This window comes from Cynoglossus semilaevis, chromosome 11, assembly GCF_000523025.1.
Source record: "Cynoglossus semilaevis isolate Cse_v1.0 chromosome 11, Cse_v1.0, whole genome shotgun sequence".
NCBI classification, from domain to species: Eukaryota; Metazoa; Chordata; class Actinopteri; order Pleuronectiformes; family Cynoglossidae; genus Cynoglossus; species Cynoglossus semilaevis.
In genome coordinates this window covers 9394995-9413881 of record NC_024317.1, presented here as the reverse complement: position 1 = coordinate 9413881, position 18887 = coordinate 9394995, and positions in this window count along the sequence as shown.

The following is an 18887-nucleotide window of genomic DNA, read 5'->3' as shown; positions in this document are numbered from 1 at the left end:
TCTTCCTTATGGCTCTGTGCTGTCTGCAGGAGACACAGACTTATGGCGCTTGCCTCAGTCCCTTTCCCCTCCTGCTACCCATAATTAATCCCTCATTAGACAGGTCTTTATTGTTTAATTTGTGCCGTTCGTAATCAAATTGGGCAGATTAATTGCTACAGAATTGAGATAGGCTGAGTGAAAAATAACCACTTTTAATTGCCTTCAGGTTTTATGACGCCTGCGGCTCTTTTCTGAGCCAGTGCTGGGCACACTGTAATATCTCACACCCTTTAAGAATTTCCCTTACATCAGTTTTTGAGTGATGAAGTGTTATGGGGCGGCTCTTTTTCAGAGAGCAGCGGCTGAGCTGAGGCTCATTAAAATGTTTCTCACAGATATATTTTCCCTTGCAGTCCTAATTGCAAAAGTCAGCTTTACAAATTCTGCTGTTTATTTATGGCCGTGGCCTTTTGCTTGTGTTGTGTTTGTCAGCGCTCCATGGTCAGTGGATGTGTGTGTGTGTGTGGATGTGTGTAAGAGAGGGAGGTGAGGTTAAAGTGGTGCAGGAGGGCGGAGGACAGGCAGAGAGAAATTCTATAACTTTTAGTGGGTGCCGTTTTATTGTGGTTTCCTTAACCTATATTGAATAAAAAGTTACTTGTTGAAGCTGTGACAATAAAATTAGAACAAGTGATTTGCCTGACACATTTTACAGAGAGCTATAAGTGGCCACTACAGCAGCACTACTACCTTCAACACTCCATAAAGAAATATTTCTTTCAATTCTGCCCTCACACCTTGTAAATGTTCTCACGTCGGACCTTAAGTGAAAGCAGAACTGAATATTTCTCTCCCTTTATCTGAGCGAAGTGAGTTGGATTAAGTAGTAAAAGTTGGACTTTGTTCTGATACGTAGGTGGTCGTCAAACTTTACTTTCAAAGACGGGGATGATTCTACAAGGCCTATTTTTTTTAATGCGCTGTAAGTGGTACCACTAGTGTGTTGAGCAGGCATGGGCAAAATAAGGCCCGGGGGCTGGATGTGGCCCGTTCAGTTTTTTAATCCGGCCCGCCAAAAAGTCTGCCCATGCCTGGTGTTGAGTATAGCCCAAGAACAGCCACGTAAATATGCTAAGCTAGGCACGGACATGACATTAAATAAACAGGGTTCAAAACGGTTCATAGTAAAGCACAACTACAAATATAATAATGGATAAATATATTTGTGTATAACGCTAAATCATGTTTCCAGGACATCTTTTCATTAGAGCACTATTGTCAGTATGGGTAATTGTGTGGCTGCCGTGTCACTGTACACCTCGGTGATTAGTGAGTTACTCTATGATTATGGCTAATTATCATCTTAGAAAAGCCAGCAGTCCAAACAATGGAGTGGCACAAACCTTTATACTAATCGTTAACAGACACCACTGCAGTGTAGCGTATAAAAGAAGCTTCTGTTGAATGCTACCAAAATGTGATTCTTAAATTTCACTTGATGGACAGCTGAACATAGTGTGTGCTGCTGGGTCACAGGACAGGTCGGGGAGGTTGGTGAGAAGATAATGAGGAAGTTGGGGATGGTTTGTTTGTAAATTACAAAAAGAAGTTGGATTGGGAAAACATAGAGGTATTTATTACAGCTGTTGAGAATGACTTTAAAATAATTGAATGCTGGTTGAACATATCCGTTTGTATTTCTCTTCGTGAAGAGAGCACTAACACAGGGTAATTGGGTTTCATGTCAACAGCGACATTAGTGATTCGACTTCTAGTTCAGTTGAGCTACGGTTACATTAGAGTTGAAGTGACAGTTGTCTTTGTCCCCTGTCTGTGTGCAGATAAAAAAAAAAACTCACATTAATGACTGGTCTCGTGCATCCTGGACAAACAGTCCAGACAACAACATAAAGTCAGTCATTCAACTAGGAAGTGATGGGTGTTAAACATTTAGTGAAGCTAGGTTTTGGTTAAATAAGGGACATACTATGTTTGTTTTTTTTTTAAAAAGGGGAAACTAATATGGTTGTCAGGTCTGTCCTGCCCTTCTATCTGTCTCTCCCTGTGTCACTGGTCTCACCCATATCGATGTACCCAGGTTGGAATCCACCTAGTCTCCAACTCTCTTCTTCCTGTGCATATCCTTCACACCAATAAACCCACTCTGTGTGGATGTTAAGTGTCTTGCCACAGTTCACCTGGGCATTTAATCAAGTCAAACACTAATGTTTAGTGATCGCCTGTAAAAGACCGGCACTCGCTGTTGAAGAATATCTGAAGTTCAGCTGTTTGACAGCTGTTCGTTTGCATGGACCAAAGTATAAACCTCACTTAATAGCCTGCATTTGGTCTCCTGCATGTATGACATTTTATCTGATGGGTGGGCTGGCACTGTCCACCATTAACCCCTCAGGCCCAGGCCTTCAGTCCCTATAAGGGAAAGTGGATGCCTCTGGTGTGTATGCGTCATATTTTCTCTTCATTCCTCCTCAGTCCAGATCTCTGATGCTTATCTTCTGACTTAAAAGCGGTGTCCACGAGCCTCTCTCCTTTTATGCAGAAATGGATCCGGATTCATGCCCTGGGTCACGGTGTATTTCTACGAATTATGTAATTGGTGCTATACTCTGAAAGATTTAAATGGTTCTCAGAAATGCACTTAATGTGCTTAGTCATTAGGAACAGAACAGTCAAATAGGCAATACCCATCAGCCAGCTTGGTGACCCAGATAATTCCAGGTGTCATATATGGTACATGTGTCAAACTCAGGCCCGGGGGCCAAATCTGGCCCGTGGTGCAACTATATTTGGCCTGTGAGATCATATTAAATGTGAACTAGTGTTGGCCCATTTTGTTTGGAACTCGAACAGCTACAGAGACATAATAAGAAACAAATACCACTGATGTGTGTTTTTTTTTTTATTTCAAAGTTCATATAATATTAAGGTTTTGTTGTTCCAGATTCAGTGTTTACGCAAAACTAAAGTTTGTTTTCATATGAAAAAAATCACCATTACATATCTAGAGAGAAGGGAAAACATTCACAATTTCATTAATTTTTCAATAAATATTGAGTTAGGCCCGTGACTTCGTCCCAGTTTTTAATTTACTTTGAATTTGAATTTGACAACCCTGATTTATGGTGTCATTCGCTGTAGACCTGTTTTTGTTTACTTCCAATTTTAAATTATATTAGTAAATTTTCCCTCCTTAAATATGTGGTTTTTATTAAGTACCATGTGTAAATAGAACAGTCAAGTGTTCCTCTTTCACTATCCCAGATGCAAACATCATCAGTGTGCTTGTGCTGCTTGCTCAACACTTAACACTATGCAAATCCATAATATGCAAATAATTCTACCAAACTAATAACATTGGTAAAAGCATCACTGGTGTAAATGAGTCACTCTGTTTCCCACCCTTCACCTGAACAACCGTCCTTGCACTACGAGTTTGGTGAGTGGATGGGAACACTATGAGCAACATAATGATAGTCAACGTCTGCCAGAATCAGGCCTAGCAAAAAAAAAAAAATATTTGATTGGACTTTATTGAGCCCGCACTTATTGAACTATAAGTCACGTATGCCAGTTGAAAACACTGTAGAGTTTTAATTAGGGCCCTTCCGAATAATTAAAGTAAATATTAGTTGTTCTTCTGTGTAGCTCGATTGTTAAGTAAGTCACGTTGGATTAAAGTGTCTGTATAAACATAATGATGTATACTCTATAGTGAGGGAGGACATGCAGATAGTTGGAGTTAGAGTAGAGGATGCAGAGAGCAGGGCAATATGGAAATCAATGATTCGCTGTGGCAACCCCTGAAAAAAGGGACAAAGCCGAAAGAAGAAGAAGATACTCATATTGTTATTACTGACTCAGCTACAGAGCAAAGGGTCATGTACTGTACCACACACACACACACACAAATCTACACACAGGTCTTATATTTACATGCATCCTTTGACAAACATTTAACCAGTCACAATTAAAGTGTACAGACATTCAGGAAAAGCTATAGTTCTCTCCTGTGTGTGTGTGTGTGTGTGAACAATAGCACCAATATCCGTGTTCCTGTTAAATAGGCAGTGATGAGCATTGTGAGGACTAAAATCCACCAAATCTATAAAGCTAAAGGTTGAGTTTGTTGACTTTTGCTTTTTCCACTTTGTAATTCAATTATCATTAAATAAGCTCAAGGAAACTACTATTTTTGGCAAATTACACACATACTCAAATTACATATTTTCTTTTTCTCTTTTCTTACATTACAAACTACTACAGTCACTTTTGTATGTCTACATCAAGTTTACACACCTGGGTCAGAAATGACCAACATGAATCTTTGGCAGAAACAAATGTCATTTGTCCATGTTTGCAATTAGGATGTGTATTTACTGCATTTATTAACTAGCTGTTGACATGTTATCTTCTAGCTATAGCTAATCTGACATAGACAAACATCAATCTACTATACTATATATACATACATATACATATATAAAATGTGACCTCTCAGTAGGTCACGACCTCTGCAGTGTCTGGTAATAAATGGACCAAAGCAATGTTATATGAGGGGTTGCATAGCTAATTACTGTTGCGTCGACCTCTAATGGCGAGGCTCGCTCCTCACTGTGTGGTGGAGCCACAGAGGCTGCACAAACATCTCCTCAGAGGCCCCGACTCCATGTTTAATGAAACATCTCAGGGGCCCTGCCTGTGGATACACACAGAGAGGCACGGCACAGTCTGATGGACAGTGTCACTGGGGCCATGACAATTATGTTTTCAGCAAAAGCCCACAAGACCCCCCCCCCACATCCCAGTCCACTGCACCCTCCCATTTCTACACACACATACATACACATCAACCCCCTCTCACCCAGGACATAGAATAACAGGACAGAGATATGATTACTAATCTGCCCCCCCCCCTCCCCCCCCCCTTTAAATCCAAACACCAAAAAATGATGGGATTTGTTTTTTCAGTCATCAAGAAGTGTTTGAAACTAAAGTGCGGGTGTGGGAGGGGTGATGGTGTAATGAGAGGTTGCTGCTACAAATGTTTGTTTTTCTTCTGATGTGTCTCATGGACTTCACTGCTCTCCTGGCTGTAGCTGTCCACGTCCTTTATATTTGCAGCCTGCTGCTGACTCCACCAGGCTAGCTGTCATGGGCTGTAGACCACGTTACAAATGAAGACTGGGTTGTGGACCCATGTAAGGTGGTACAGTATTCATGCTTCTGACTGGGTGATGTACTGTTCACCAGGCCTGCAGGAACGTCCTCCATCCTTCTCACCATTGTCTTGCTGTACCTCTGAAGGTCATTCTTCTTCCGTGGGGTCTCTGCTCGCGGCAGTCACAAACCTGATTGTTTTCTACGGACAGAGCTGTGAGTCGCTTCCCACGTGGTGGAGAATGTGATGGAGGACTCATTAAGTGGGTCATTCAGTTTACCGGCAAAGGTATTACATTGATTTGACAAAAGGGTTGGTTCAGTCATTTGTCTAAACCTTCAAATGTACACAAGGAGAGCAAGAGAAGAGAATAGAAAAGAAGAGAAGAGGGAGCTGTCCACCTGCTGGTCTGATGAGTAATAAAAGAAAAATAATAATTACTACAGTGTGACATACAGTAGTAAGACAGACCTAACCTGTTTGACCTGGAATTGGAAAATTGTGCAAACAACGTCGGAATAAAAGCGGTCGCCGAGGTCAGGGTGGGATGAGATTAGAGGCTGTATACGTGAATCATGACGAATCTGTGTGTCCCTCTAATGTTCCATGCAGTCAGACGCTATCTCTCATTTGGGTTGAGTTAAGTGTAACTAAAGAGACCACCAAGTTGTTTACTCCTCAGGCAAATGTACATCTTTTAAGTTGTTGCCTCTGATTAAAAAATACACCGCCAGAGTTGCTCCGTTGGGTCCACGTCTACGGTCTACGTCACACAGAGACTCTGAAGAGACAGAAATGATCATTCTAAACACTGACAGCCCAGAGTGAAGGGCAGATTCAACAACAAGTCTCCGTGTTCAGAAAAGTCATTCAGGCTTATGTTCAGCCGACCTGGCAAAATGTTCAAAATCTTAGTTAAGTATAACCACAGGTAACCACAGGTGTGTTAATTTAAATAACTGTGGCAAAATGATATGTTTTCTGCTGACTCCTCAGGCCGCAGGTGTTCATACATTATAGCATCATTTGTGGTTTGTTCAAAACTTGAGTGTCCGTGTGGTTGCTTTTATGTCAGGAGGATAAAATGCAATTTAAGGACAATTAACTGACGGTGTTGATGCTTGTAGGTATTTTTTAAATGAATGTTTGTGCCACTTTATACAATTCTCCGACCAAAGATGAGCCTTGCGGTTGTAGCGGGGCAGTTTTCGTCTTAAGCTGAAGGGCTTTTTGGTGATATGTCTTATTTAGACAGCACACTTAATCAACAATAGTGGGAAAACCTCTGCGTGCACAAAGGCAGCACAGGCCTGTAAATGAGCAGCGGAAGTCTTCGGAGAAAGAGAGGGAGAGAGAGAGAGAGAGAGAGAGAGAGGGACACGCTCACGTCTTCATTTTGGCATAACAGGATTAGTTAGCCCATGAAAGGGGGCAGCATAAAAAGTGACACGATCGGGGGCCGGTGTCAGTTTCACTTTACAGTTTAAAGAGCTGCTGGTCTTCCTTCCTGGTGAGGAATCTCAGCCAATCTTTGCCCCTTGAGCCGAGAACATTTTGCCGCTCCTGAAGCCCCGAGGTGAGGGCTTTCTGAGGCTGACACGGGGGCCTCAATTATTCCTGCACCCCCTGCAGCACACGGCTCACGGGGCACAGAAAAGACAATCAAATTCAGCTAAAGCGAGACTGCATGCTGCTCAGCTGCAGCCCAACAGGCTTAAGAGACCAAAATAAATGTAATTGGATGTTGATGAGAATAATCCAGTGTAGGCTGACACTTGAGTCAGAGTGTGAGAAGCCTACCTGTTGGTCTGGGTGTAGTTCTTAAGTCTCTACTGTTACGGATGAACAAAGCTCAAGGGTTGTCCTTGACTCCTGCCAGGACCTAAAAATAATATAAAAAGCTTCTTAAGTGGCCAATAAGTCTGATCAAGTGCACACTCGTGGTTGAAGAGTCCACACACCAGGGAGATGATGATGTCAGGACCACAGTGCAGAGCGATATAAAGTTTCACCTCATTGTGCAGTTCCATTCTGAATGAGGGGATTATGAAAGCCTGACAAAGCTCCGGTGGCTGCAGGCGTGGGAGGCAGGAGGTGCTGCTGTGAATTAATTGTTTCATTACACAGTCCTGAGACATATTAGATGGGATTAACGTGCAATTACTCTGTCCTCCAGTGACACCTGAACTGATTTCTAAGGGTTCAGTTGAACAGACCAAAGCTGTATGAAGCACTTAACTCGCCGTTTGGTTTCTGAAATGGTTTCCAGTTGTTAAACAGTTCTCGGAGCAGATCGTATTTTCCTACAGCCCTACAATAACCCCAGTCTCACTTTTTGCCCTTTGTACATATTATTAAGTTGTTAAAACTATCAAGTCAGAAGTTGGGTATTTAACCGCACAGCCACACGCATTGTTAATCCTCCCTCTGTTATTTCAACTCGACAGATTTGGCCTCTCTCAAGGTTCCTCTCCTCTAAGTGTACAATACCTTTCAGCTGGGCATATGGTCGTGGATGTGCAAGACGGCTGAATGGCTGCTGGTGTAAATAGGACCCAGAAGGTTGAGTTGAAAAGTGGATGGAAACACTTTTAGTTATTTACTTGTGAACGATCAGGAAAACCACCAATTTACTCTTTGTAGGATCAAGTCCTGCCTTTAATTTGGCCAGAACTTTAGGGCCTCACTTAACAATGAATACTAATGGCTCCCTCTCTCTCTCTCCCTCTCTTGGATAGTCGCCCTGTGGTGTGTGAGATTTGCAGTGTAGTGACAGCCTCCTTTGCTGCGGGCAAATGACACAGCGACAAGTCAGTTAACCTAAAATGACACTGGGTTGGGTTCTGGGCACAAAGGCCTCCACTTGTTCCACCCCACTGCTGAAGCCACATCCACATGACTGAAGCATTTTTGCTTCCATTCGGTTTAGTAACCTGCTGTTCAAACTGCCACAGCAGCTGTGAGCACTGGGAAAAAACGTAGTAGTGTCGTTGTATCCTCAGTGATCAGGAACAAATATAAGAAATTATGTTGGAAATAATTCATATTTTTACACTGAGTTTTTGATGAGCTTCTGTTGACCACAATAATGATCTGGTACTGGTGGAAAATCAAATAACAACAGGCCTACAGTGCAACAATCATTTGCATTGTAATTAATTATTTGACCTGGCCAAAGATGGCAGTGGTGCAACATAAGGAAGTCATCTCTATCAGCACGCACATGAAGTTAGAGAAAGATATCGACACAATTATGGCATAGCGGGAAAAAATACTTGGGTTATTTTCAGTTCCACTGTTCCATTATTGCTTTTTAAAATCAGGATTAAACATCCTGAAACAAAGAGATGTATTTTTTGCTTTTGTTGTCATAAGGTGTTGTCACTTGTTTGGTTTGGCCTTTTTTCTTGTATTTAAACTTCCTGTTTTGTTGTCTGTTTGCTTGTTCTGTAAACATTTTTTTAATGAATAAGGAATGAGGAAACAAAGTATTATAAAAGCAGAGAGCAGCTGTGCTAACATGAAGTCGTTTCGATCACATGTTTCTGTTGTTCTTACTTTTCCTTCGACTTCAAAACCCTGGGGCTGCCTGACATGCATTTTAATTTAATGACGCACCTCAGTAGTGGGTGTGTTTATTAAGTTTATTAGGTTTTTTATACTGTGTTTGTATTTTTATTTTTACTTTTTTCACAATGACATATTAACCGTCTTGTGAGACATGCTTTAGATGTAGTGTTTGCGCCGATATAGCTCTTTCAATTCAGTCGATTCAGACTCATTTTTGGACCCCAGCAGCTCCCACTATCATACCACGGTCAATCTCACACATATTATTCTCCTCTGGTTTGACATTCAAAGTTTTCTTGAACTTACGCAGGGCTCTGTGTCAGTGTTTACCTTCTATAACACATTGAGTAATTACTGCTAAGTAAATTGCTGCTCGGGGTCTAAAACAACTGATGCTGTAGGCTTTTATCTCACCATGCGGGGGTTGACATTAGATAATTGGCACAATCACCTGAGTTGTTTTAAAGGGAGGAATCTCTCTCAGAGTAATTTGCAGCCTTTGATCACAGCCCAATCACCTGTCTGCTTATCTGGACTGTCTTGCACTCGGGGCCTCTGGTTAGCGTTCAGATAGCATCTATTTCTTCTCCCTGTGTCTTCTTCCTTTGTGTGGTCAAGCGTGACGCAGAGGACAGGACTTCTGTGCCCAGAGTCAGCAAAACCCAAAGAGCATCAGGATTTTCCCTCACACTGATGAAGCCCAGATTTATACCAACCCATAAAACTTGGAGCAAATTGTGCGCTTATAACTATCTACTTTAGGACAGGCTAAAACCCAAGGTCTTACCACATCACGTTTACCTGACAGGCTAAAACCCAAGGTCTTACCACTTCATGTTTACGTCTAACCCTAACGTATACATTGTGGAATAATAACATTTGTAAATGTTTGTAGGAAAGTTACAACAGAAGCTTTTTTTTGGCTATAGTAGTTGTCACCTATTGGAATTCCTATCATTTCCGATATACATAATCAAATAAAAGTAAAAGGTTTGAAACATTTGCAACAACTCTTACATGAAGTACTTCAAGACCTAAATCTGCCACTTAAGATGTAATAAATGTTATCATTGGATTATCTGCTTCATAACCTTCCTCGCGCTCCCATAGGCCTGGAAGAAAAGTCCTTTCACACACAATTAAACCCAAACTTCATATCCTTGCACATGAACAGTTATCTCAATATCCAGTCATAAGAAGGCCTTCAAACCTGGGGACTGAAGCCTACTCTAATCTAAACTATGTGAAAATACAGTTGGGACAAAAACTCCCTTTCTGAACGCCGGTTTTTGATGTCTTTGACTTCCAGCGTTTTGTGGTGGTCTGCCCATCTCCCACAAATTTATAAAGACAGTCTTGTTCCATCATTCTGACATGAGATGACAAATTTCACATGGGAACTAGAACTAGTTGGCATGCAGAGTGGACAAATACGTCACCTTGTGCGACTAATATATAGTTGTTTGCCGTATAGTGGGTTGTGCTACATTTGCTTTCTTTCGTTTGTGTTGTCTTTATGGGAACATTTTTGCCCTTCATTATGGCTCCCAAGCATAAGTCAGACGCTTCTGATGTTTTCAGGTCCTAGATTATGATATTCCAAAAAATATAAACCATTTATTAACCTATTAACTTTCTTAGTGTAAAGTAAAATACACATATAGCCATTTTTTTACCATAATAAAACAAATGCATTGAAACATTTTGAGCTGAAAAGAACAGCCGTGTATCAAAAGATTGAGGATTCTTAAATATGGGTTAAGATGGATTTGGTATTCGTTGAGAAGATAAAATATTTCTGTTCTCAACTGTAAAGGAATTACAATAGTGACACAGTTAAAAAAAATGAGTTACAACTTAAAAAAACAACTGCGATCAAAGTCTTAAAGCAATTTGTGTGATTTACTCCTGTCAAATTAGAACTATTTTGATTGCTGTTTTCATTCTGAACATTTCCTGGACACAGTTCCCATATTCACATCTGTTGCAGCACAGTTGAACATCACCAAGCCCTAAACCACAGTGTAACAGTAGCCCAGCAGTGATGGTGTGGAAAGAAATGTGGCAACAGAATCAGCCTGGGGCTTAATCTATTTCCCACTGAGTGTGTGTGGAAAAAAGTATGGCTTTTTGCTTCCTGCATTTCCATCTGAAGCCCTAAAGTAAGTTAATTATGATGATTACAACTTTCATCAGTTCACTGTCACACTACTTAGATTTCTTCACTTTACTTTTATTCCTGTGGCATATTTCCTCTCACCTCCCCCCCCCCTCCTTGTTTCAACCTCCTTTCCTCATGTGAAACAAGGGGAATGGGAATATTTTGAAAATATAGTCAACTGGACGACTGCCACTCATTTTTTCTACAATAATGGTTGCAGTACTTTGCCTTGACCCGTGTAAACGGCCTGCAGTTAAAAATTAAGTAGACACACACACACACGCACGCTGGTTTTTGTGTTTTGTGAGCACTTCACATACACAAAGTGTTACCTGCCCCATTCTGTAGCTCAGTGTTTAACCAACCTGCCACGGCACATTTCTGACATTAGAAAAATCCATTGGCAAAACCACTAGACAAATGTCCCAGAATTTATTTTATAATAAAAATACAATGATCCTCACATTTTGATTTACTCACAATTTGACTCTTGATACTGTATAAAAACTGGGCCTGTTAGGTTGAACACAATGCTGATATATCCTCAGGAATTGAAGAAAGGCACACATGAAGATCTTCTTACACTTACTATCTCTCTCTGTCTTTTAGTTTGTTTGTTTTTTTAAATCCAGTGCTCTCTAGTGGAAGATAATTTAGTTGTTCTGTCTGGCACCGATGCATAGACAAACATAGATGAATTATTTGTGTTAAATAAGTAATAGTTTTCAGACCAATTAAGTAAAACTGGATCATTTTCTATGGTACATTTTCTAGTGTGTCATGGCACCCAATTAAATAAATTGACCGTTGTTCGTTGCGGTTCCAAGAAATTATTTTTTAAACTCTTCATTTATGAGATGTTAATGGTCCCAAAATAAAAGTATGAAATAATTGTGTTCCTTCAACGTTCAAAATTAAAAATACAACAGAGAAATGCATCAAATGCAGCTAATCAACACTGATTTAAAATATGTCATGAGCTTTTTAATCAGAGAGTTAAAGCACAACACACTGGTTAGAATACCAGTTTAAACATGTGTTTTTAACTGGTGTGAGGGAAGCTTGTGTGAAAAGCAAATGGAGCTGAGACAGAGAGAGTGAAAGAAACAGCGCAGAAGCCATCGCTCACATGGAAATAAACACAATGAGTTCCTTGATATGATTTTTATCATATGCTGAACCACTGTATTACCAAGTGGGCAGTAAATTTTGTCTGTACCAACAACAGTGCGACCCTTCGCTGCGTAGTTCTAGGAGATGATGGTGAAGGGAGGGGGTGGGGTGGGAGGGCAGGTAGTAAAAGGGGCTTTAGTCAGGAATGAGAGAAGGATATGATAGGGTGGGCTCGGGGCTGCGAGGAGGCACGGCTGGATTCTGTCTTGATTAGTGGAGTCTGGGACCGCATGAGAGTCTGTTGATAAGGCCTGTGTGTGTGTGTGTGTGTGTACAGAGAAACGATACCCTAAATGCAGACACACACATGCACATAAACATAGCTGTGTTTCTATGTGTAGTGTGCAGATAGTGTACATTTATAAACAACCAGGGAAGGTGTGTCTGTCAGAGGTCAATAGAATCAAACAGGAGGGGAAATGTGTTTCACAGCTGCCCCCAATAAATGAGGAATCAAGAAATGAACCATATTTTGCTCACAGAATTATGTATCTGGATTGGTTTAATATCTCTGGTCATATATATACACATATATATACATATATACTGTATATATACTGTATATATACACACATATATATGGAGGCTATCAAGTCTTAAATCAGATCATATTCAACATATAGATTTGGGTTGGTCAGTGGATTTTGCCTGATGAAAGTTTTAGTTCAGTACCAAATTGAATTTTAAATACAGAATTTATGTTTTTTTTTTTTTTTTTTGGTCTATTAGTTGTGTGGTTGTGTCTTCCTTCTGTGACTGAATGGAAAGCGTTTATATAAAAAGACAAAAGCAGATGTTTGTGGGTTTGGGTTTTAAACAATGTTTTTTCCATGAGGATCGTTCATAGAAACGCGATTTATTTTAAACAATGTTTTTTCCATGAGGATTGTTCATAGGGTTTTCAATTTAACACAAGAGTCGGAATCAAAGGTTTTTACACTATTTGATAATATTCTTATTCGTCTTGGAATTTAGAGCATTTTCAGTTCGTTAGCTAATCTTTCTTTGTGCTCTAATTAGTTTGTTCCGATGCTTTTTCTAAACACCATTCAAGGGCAAATAGGTGATCTGAGCTGCAGCGGCTCCTCCTCCTATTTACTCTTACACAATCAAGATAAAGTCTGGACATTAAGTTGACCTTAAACGTGAACTGAAGAACTTTCCCTTGTTGTGTTTTGTAATTAATTCCGCTGAACTACAGGAAATGATCAGAGACCCTATCTTAGTAATTAATGATGACATTGGGATAATTGGTAACATTTTGATGCTAGTTTAGGAGTCGCACGAGGCAATGAATAATCATCAGAGCTCGGCCTCAGAAGCATCTGCACCACACGTAATGATAATGTTGCCTTTTATACTTTATCCCCTGTTCATGTTTTCCATATTTGTGCACCTCATTTATTCCACTAAAATGTAATTGCCCTGTCATGTTGGATAATATTTTCCTCCTAAGATGAAGTCCAGTTTCCAGTTGACCCTGTTTCTGGCCTTAGAATACTTAGAATATGGCCAAAACCAATCACTTTGTTCTTTTAAAGCACCTGAGGTGCAACAGGGAAATCTTTTCCTTCCACAGTTAATGTCCTCCTCTTTTGTGTTCATTATCAAACCGGCTTTAAACTAAATGGTAAAATCCCCTCTCAGTAATGTTGATTCTGCCTTTTTCCCATATCCGCTCCCATTCCGTCTGTAGCCTCCCACCCCTCATTCACCATATTCCCGGATGCCACGGCCTGGAGCCAGTGATAGACTGCAGATGAAAGGGTAGATGGTAATGAAACAGAGGGAAGAGACAAGTAGTCCCCGTGGAGACTGTGGAGCCTCACAGGACTTGTTTCAGTGTCAGACCACGCTGGCCCTCACGTCCACAATCCCCCATGTAGAAGATGTGTCAGGGGATGTTCTGGGTCAGCCATGGGAAGAGACTGTACGTCTGAGCCGATAACGACTTTCTGCCCTATTACCACTTGTGCTTTTTATGTCCGGGAGTGTAAATAAGAAGAGAACGAGCCTGAACCATGGCCTACGAACTGTTGCGCTTGTCTAAATCTGAGTCGCTCCAGTGCTCATATAAATAAATGAAGGAATTTTGCCAACTCGCAAACACAGTCAGTTTGTTTGTGTGTTTTCAGCAGTGACTTTTCAAAGGTGTTTGGGAAGAAACGTCTGCGTTTCCATACAAATGAAAGCAGAGAACTAACCCAAAACCACACTGCAAATCAAATTCCATGGATACTTTGTCATAATACCCTGTGGGCAAATGACTTGTCTGATCAGCCACTACAAATTACTTGAATTACTTGAATTGAATAAATAAACAAATAAATGTTGGGGCTGTCACAGTTAACACACTGTATATCCAATCATTTCACCATCCATCCATTTATTGTTGCTTTGTTAATACAAAGTCAAATTTTTCTTTTTTCTTGCGGGTATTCCGAGTTAAGATTGCTTTGGCCAGAATTGCCTCTGTTTTTAATTTGGGTCATGAATTAATTAATTTAGTCATGAATGTCATGTACTGACATTAAGAAACCATCAATGGTAAATATCAAGACCATCGGGTTGCCCTATATACTGTATGTTTATATATATAAACAATATTATACAAAATATTTTGTGCAGTCGTAGTACGTGAGGCCGACGTTTGTCGTATCGCAGCTGTGCGTCATGTTTTTCTGATTCAGGGCTGGGTCAGACTTGCACAGACTGAAAGATGGATGACTTAATAAAACTCTGTTGGTTTCTCCAAAGTCATCAGGGCTTTTTCAGTGGTGTTGGCCTGACAGCTTCTTCTGTGAGTGGCAGGCGGCACTATGCTACGTCATCCTGTGTGCAGCTCTGCTTTTGCTCAACAATTTACCACTTTAAAAGACCCATTGGCCAATCTGCAGACAATCGTCCCCTGAAACACTATCTGGGCCACGCTGATAAAATGCAGATGTGGCTTCTCTCAATGTGAATTTGTGACCCATTAAGTGGAGCCCCTCCTCTTCCCCTCAACACTCCATACCTTCTCCAGCCTGCCTTTTCACATGCATTCCCCAAACGCAGGTATGTGGATATTATCAGGCTGAAGAGTCACAATGGTGAATTTGTTCAACAAGGAGCGCCACGTTACTTAAGTCCAAGCGTGGCTCTCTCTCTCTCACTCTCCCTCCCGTTCTCTCTCTCTCTCTCTCTGTCTTTGAGATCTGTGGGCCAGATTGGCACGGTCTCCCTAGCGACTCGTTTAGGCACGGACAAAAGGTGAATTGAAGTGCTCCCTTTGAGGTTCACGAGACCTGACTCTAGTCCATTGATGGCAAGTCTCCTCTAAGTCTCCCGAAATGTCTCCATTGGACGGGCATCTCCATTGTATCGCAGGACAATTTGTGCGACAGCGCGGTTGGACTTCAGTCACTACTAGAAACACTCATTGTCACAGTGATTCAAGTGTCATGTTCACCTCAGCAAACGTACTACTATGTACACAGGATGCTATCACTTTGTACTTGTTCATAGCCAGCTCTTTGTTTGTTTGCTTTTTTCTTTTTTTTGACGATGAGCCGTTAAGAGCCAACAAGTAACTCTAACAAACTCTTATCAGCCGTGACTTCAGTGCTGAAAATACATACGTAGATCACAAAAACCTTTCTCTTTATGTTACGTACGTTGGCAGAATGGTTATTAGCAGTATTTGATAGTGGGGGAAAATCCAAAATATCCTTTCACAAAGATTTGTTAACATTTAGATTGAAATAGTCTTCTGTTCATGAGAAAAAATTGAATGAGCTCTAAGAATTTTTCTGCTTGAGCTATAGTTTATTTCCTGCTACAGATTTTCTCTGTATATGCATAAATACTAAATCATTTTTTATTGATTCTAGAGAATTCCTATCCACTCATCCCTCCAGCTGCGGTTCGGGATATGGCGAAATCAAATTCAGAACTTTCTGCCTGGCTGGGAATCCTACCTAACGCCAGTCTAACCCACAATTTTATGAGTTCCACATAATTCCAGTCAATTTTGTTTTGACCACCCTGACCACTGGTAATTTATAGGCAGACAAAAAACAGTGGCTCAGACTGTTTATATTGACCTCATTCTTCAATTTGTAAAGACCCCCTCTATACCTGTGGCTTGGCCCAGTAGTGCCTCTGGCTACGCTTTTACATACTCTGTGATCAAGCTCATTCTTCACTGCACTGTGAAAAGGGAGAGTTAAGTCAAAGCCTGGAGTAACAGAGGAGCTCATTATGGATGAGTAGCCTGTGAAAAAAGCCTCATAAAATTTAAAAAAAATAAAAAAGGAGCCTGTGACAGTTTAATTGGTCGAATTAGTCACAATATTCAAATTGTCTCTGTTGAGCAGCCAATGACTGTGAAGTGTGCACCACTGCAGGCCGGGCCAACCACAAAACTCCGTCCAGACTGCTAACTTAACACATTAGAACTTTCCTGTCTTGCCAAAAAACCCCAAGTGGCACAGCTCTTCGACCAGAGCAGCTCCTTGAAAAAGTTGCTACTCTCTGGCTACATGGAAAACAGTGAACACTCCTTTGTAATATCTGTCAGCTCCTTTACTCTCCAACATAAACAGGTGTTCCACCCAAGCCAGTGTATTTACTTATGTCAAGGCTATGCTTACATGTACAGACACTCAGCACACTTTTAACATTCTACCTCTGGCAGCAGCGCCTATGACTCTACTATACTGTTTTGAAGAAGACAAATTAAAGCCATATAATTTGCCTGCTGAATGACTCGCTCTGTATCGCAGGTGTCTAGGCCCGAAGCAGGCGTTAACTCTCTCCAGTTGTGCACACACACACTCGCTCACTCACCCACTCACTCACAAACAGTGTATTCTTAGACTGACGTGGATGTTAAAAAGAGCAACAGAATATATATCTAAAGTAGTCATATACTCAGTGCAGTACTACTGCCGGCCAGCAGAGGCTAGCCCTAAAGATGTCTGTCGTTGACAATAAATAGTATTTTTTGTTTCCCATTATGGTAAGTCGTTATTTATCTAGATTTCTGTCATCGAAATTTAAATTAACAAAGATTGTACAAAACCAAATTCATGAGCTTGGGGAGGGTTAGGGGTGGGAGCATATCACTGACTCTGATCAGGCAGAGCTTTTCGGCCACAGGACTGGACATACCTGCTAAAGAAATTGAAAAAGTTCAAGTTAAAAGCACTTCACAAAACTAATTAGCTTAGCATAAGCCTCAGTGCCAGACTGTGGCTGATAAACATCACATTAATTCATTTCCTTAGATAATTAGACTAGAAAATTAGAAAATTCACCCACTGGCGACTACCAAATGTGATCATCAAATTATAGAAAAAAACAATAAGCCAGGTCACATGACTGGCATTCAGGTTATTTAATTATGTTACAGACTCTAAACCACCTCAGGTTTTTTCTTTCACATTTTAAAACATGACCACAACGGTTAGGGTGAGAAAAGCGAGTTCACTTGATTGTGATCAGACTATAATTACTGTTAATTATGTTTTTATTACCATAGGCGCAAAGTCAGTTATTAAGTTGTAAATCTGTGACAACCCTTAGACCTCCCGCAGGGCGGCTGAATCTTACTCCGCCTCGAAGGTTTTGAATTCTGTAAAAAGTCTTGCGTAGTACCATGTTCACGATAATCAGCACTTACAGACGTCATATTGAATATTTTAATCACAGTGTTGGAAACACGTTCATCCTCCACCTGTTGATGTGTATTTTGCTAATGCTTCTGACTTGGATTTTCATCCAGGCTGTGGGAAGTACGGCTACTCATTGTATTTCAGTGTCTGCAGAGAGAAAAGGCAGTCGGAGAATACTGATGTTAGATGTCTGAAGTGTCAAGCTAACAGATGCCTTAAAGCTGTGTGATTACATTTCAGTCCAAAGACTAGATATCAGATATATATTTAGAACGTCTACCAGTCAGTGATTTCTCATCATTTTCATCTGTCTCCAATCAAGTAGCGCCTTAGAATCTGTGATGCAGGGATAAAAAATTGTACGTGTATTTGAACTTTCTCATCTTGTAAAGACTCAAAAAAAAATTGATTCTGCACAGAGGGTGGAGAAGATGCAGAAAGAGGAGAGAGAGAGACAGCAAAATGCCAAGAGTAATAATCCATATGAGACACATAGCACTGCACCAGGCTCCAGTGTTCATATGTGTGATAATGTGGCTTGGCCTTCAGCCACTTCCAACAGTTCAGGAAAGTACTTGAGAAAAGAACAGAGTCTGTCCCTTCCACTTACTTCCCCCCAGCTTTCTCCCTCTCTCTCTCTCTCTCCCTCTCTCTCTCTCGCTCTGACTCTGTGTATAAATGCTTGGCAGTTTTACGCATGGCTGGGAGCAATTTCCCACAATGTGTAAATTAGTCAATCTCCCAAGTCAGTAAAGTGGCCTTTGATGGGGAGGACATTAATGAAGTGTACCATTAGGCCTCACATTTGTATTCTTAGGGGCTCTCCGAGCTTTTGATGTTGCGGGGGCCCCATGGCTGATTATCCACATGCCAGCGCTGCAGGCCTCTGTTACTTGGAACAGAGAAAGAGAAAAAAGCCATGATGCAGGACATTTAGAGTTCTCTCTCTTCTCTCGCTGCCCCGCTGGACTGTCTGCACTGTCCTGCTGGTCATTTAAAATTGGCAAGAGAACGGAAAAACTTCAGGGGGGAGAGGAGAGTGGGTGAGTATTCCAAAAAGTATGGTCCAGGAGCTGGACTTCTCCCTGACACTTCAAAGCGCTGTCTGGAGTAAATTGCCGAGGACCGCTTCATTCAGGGTATGAGGGCCTTCCCTTCGCAGATG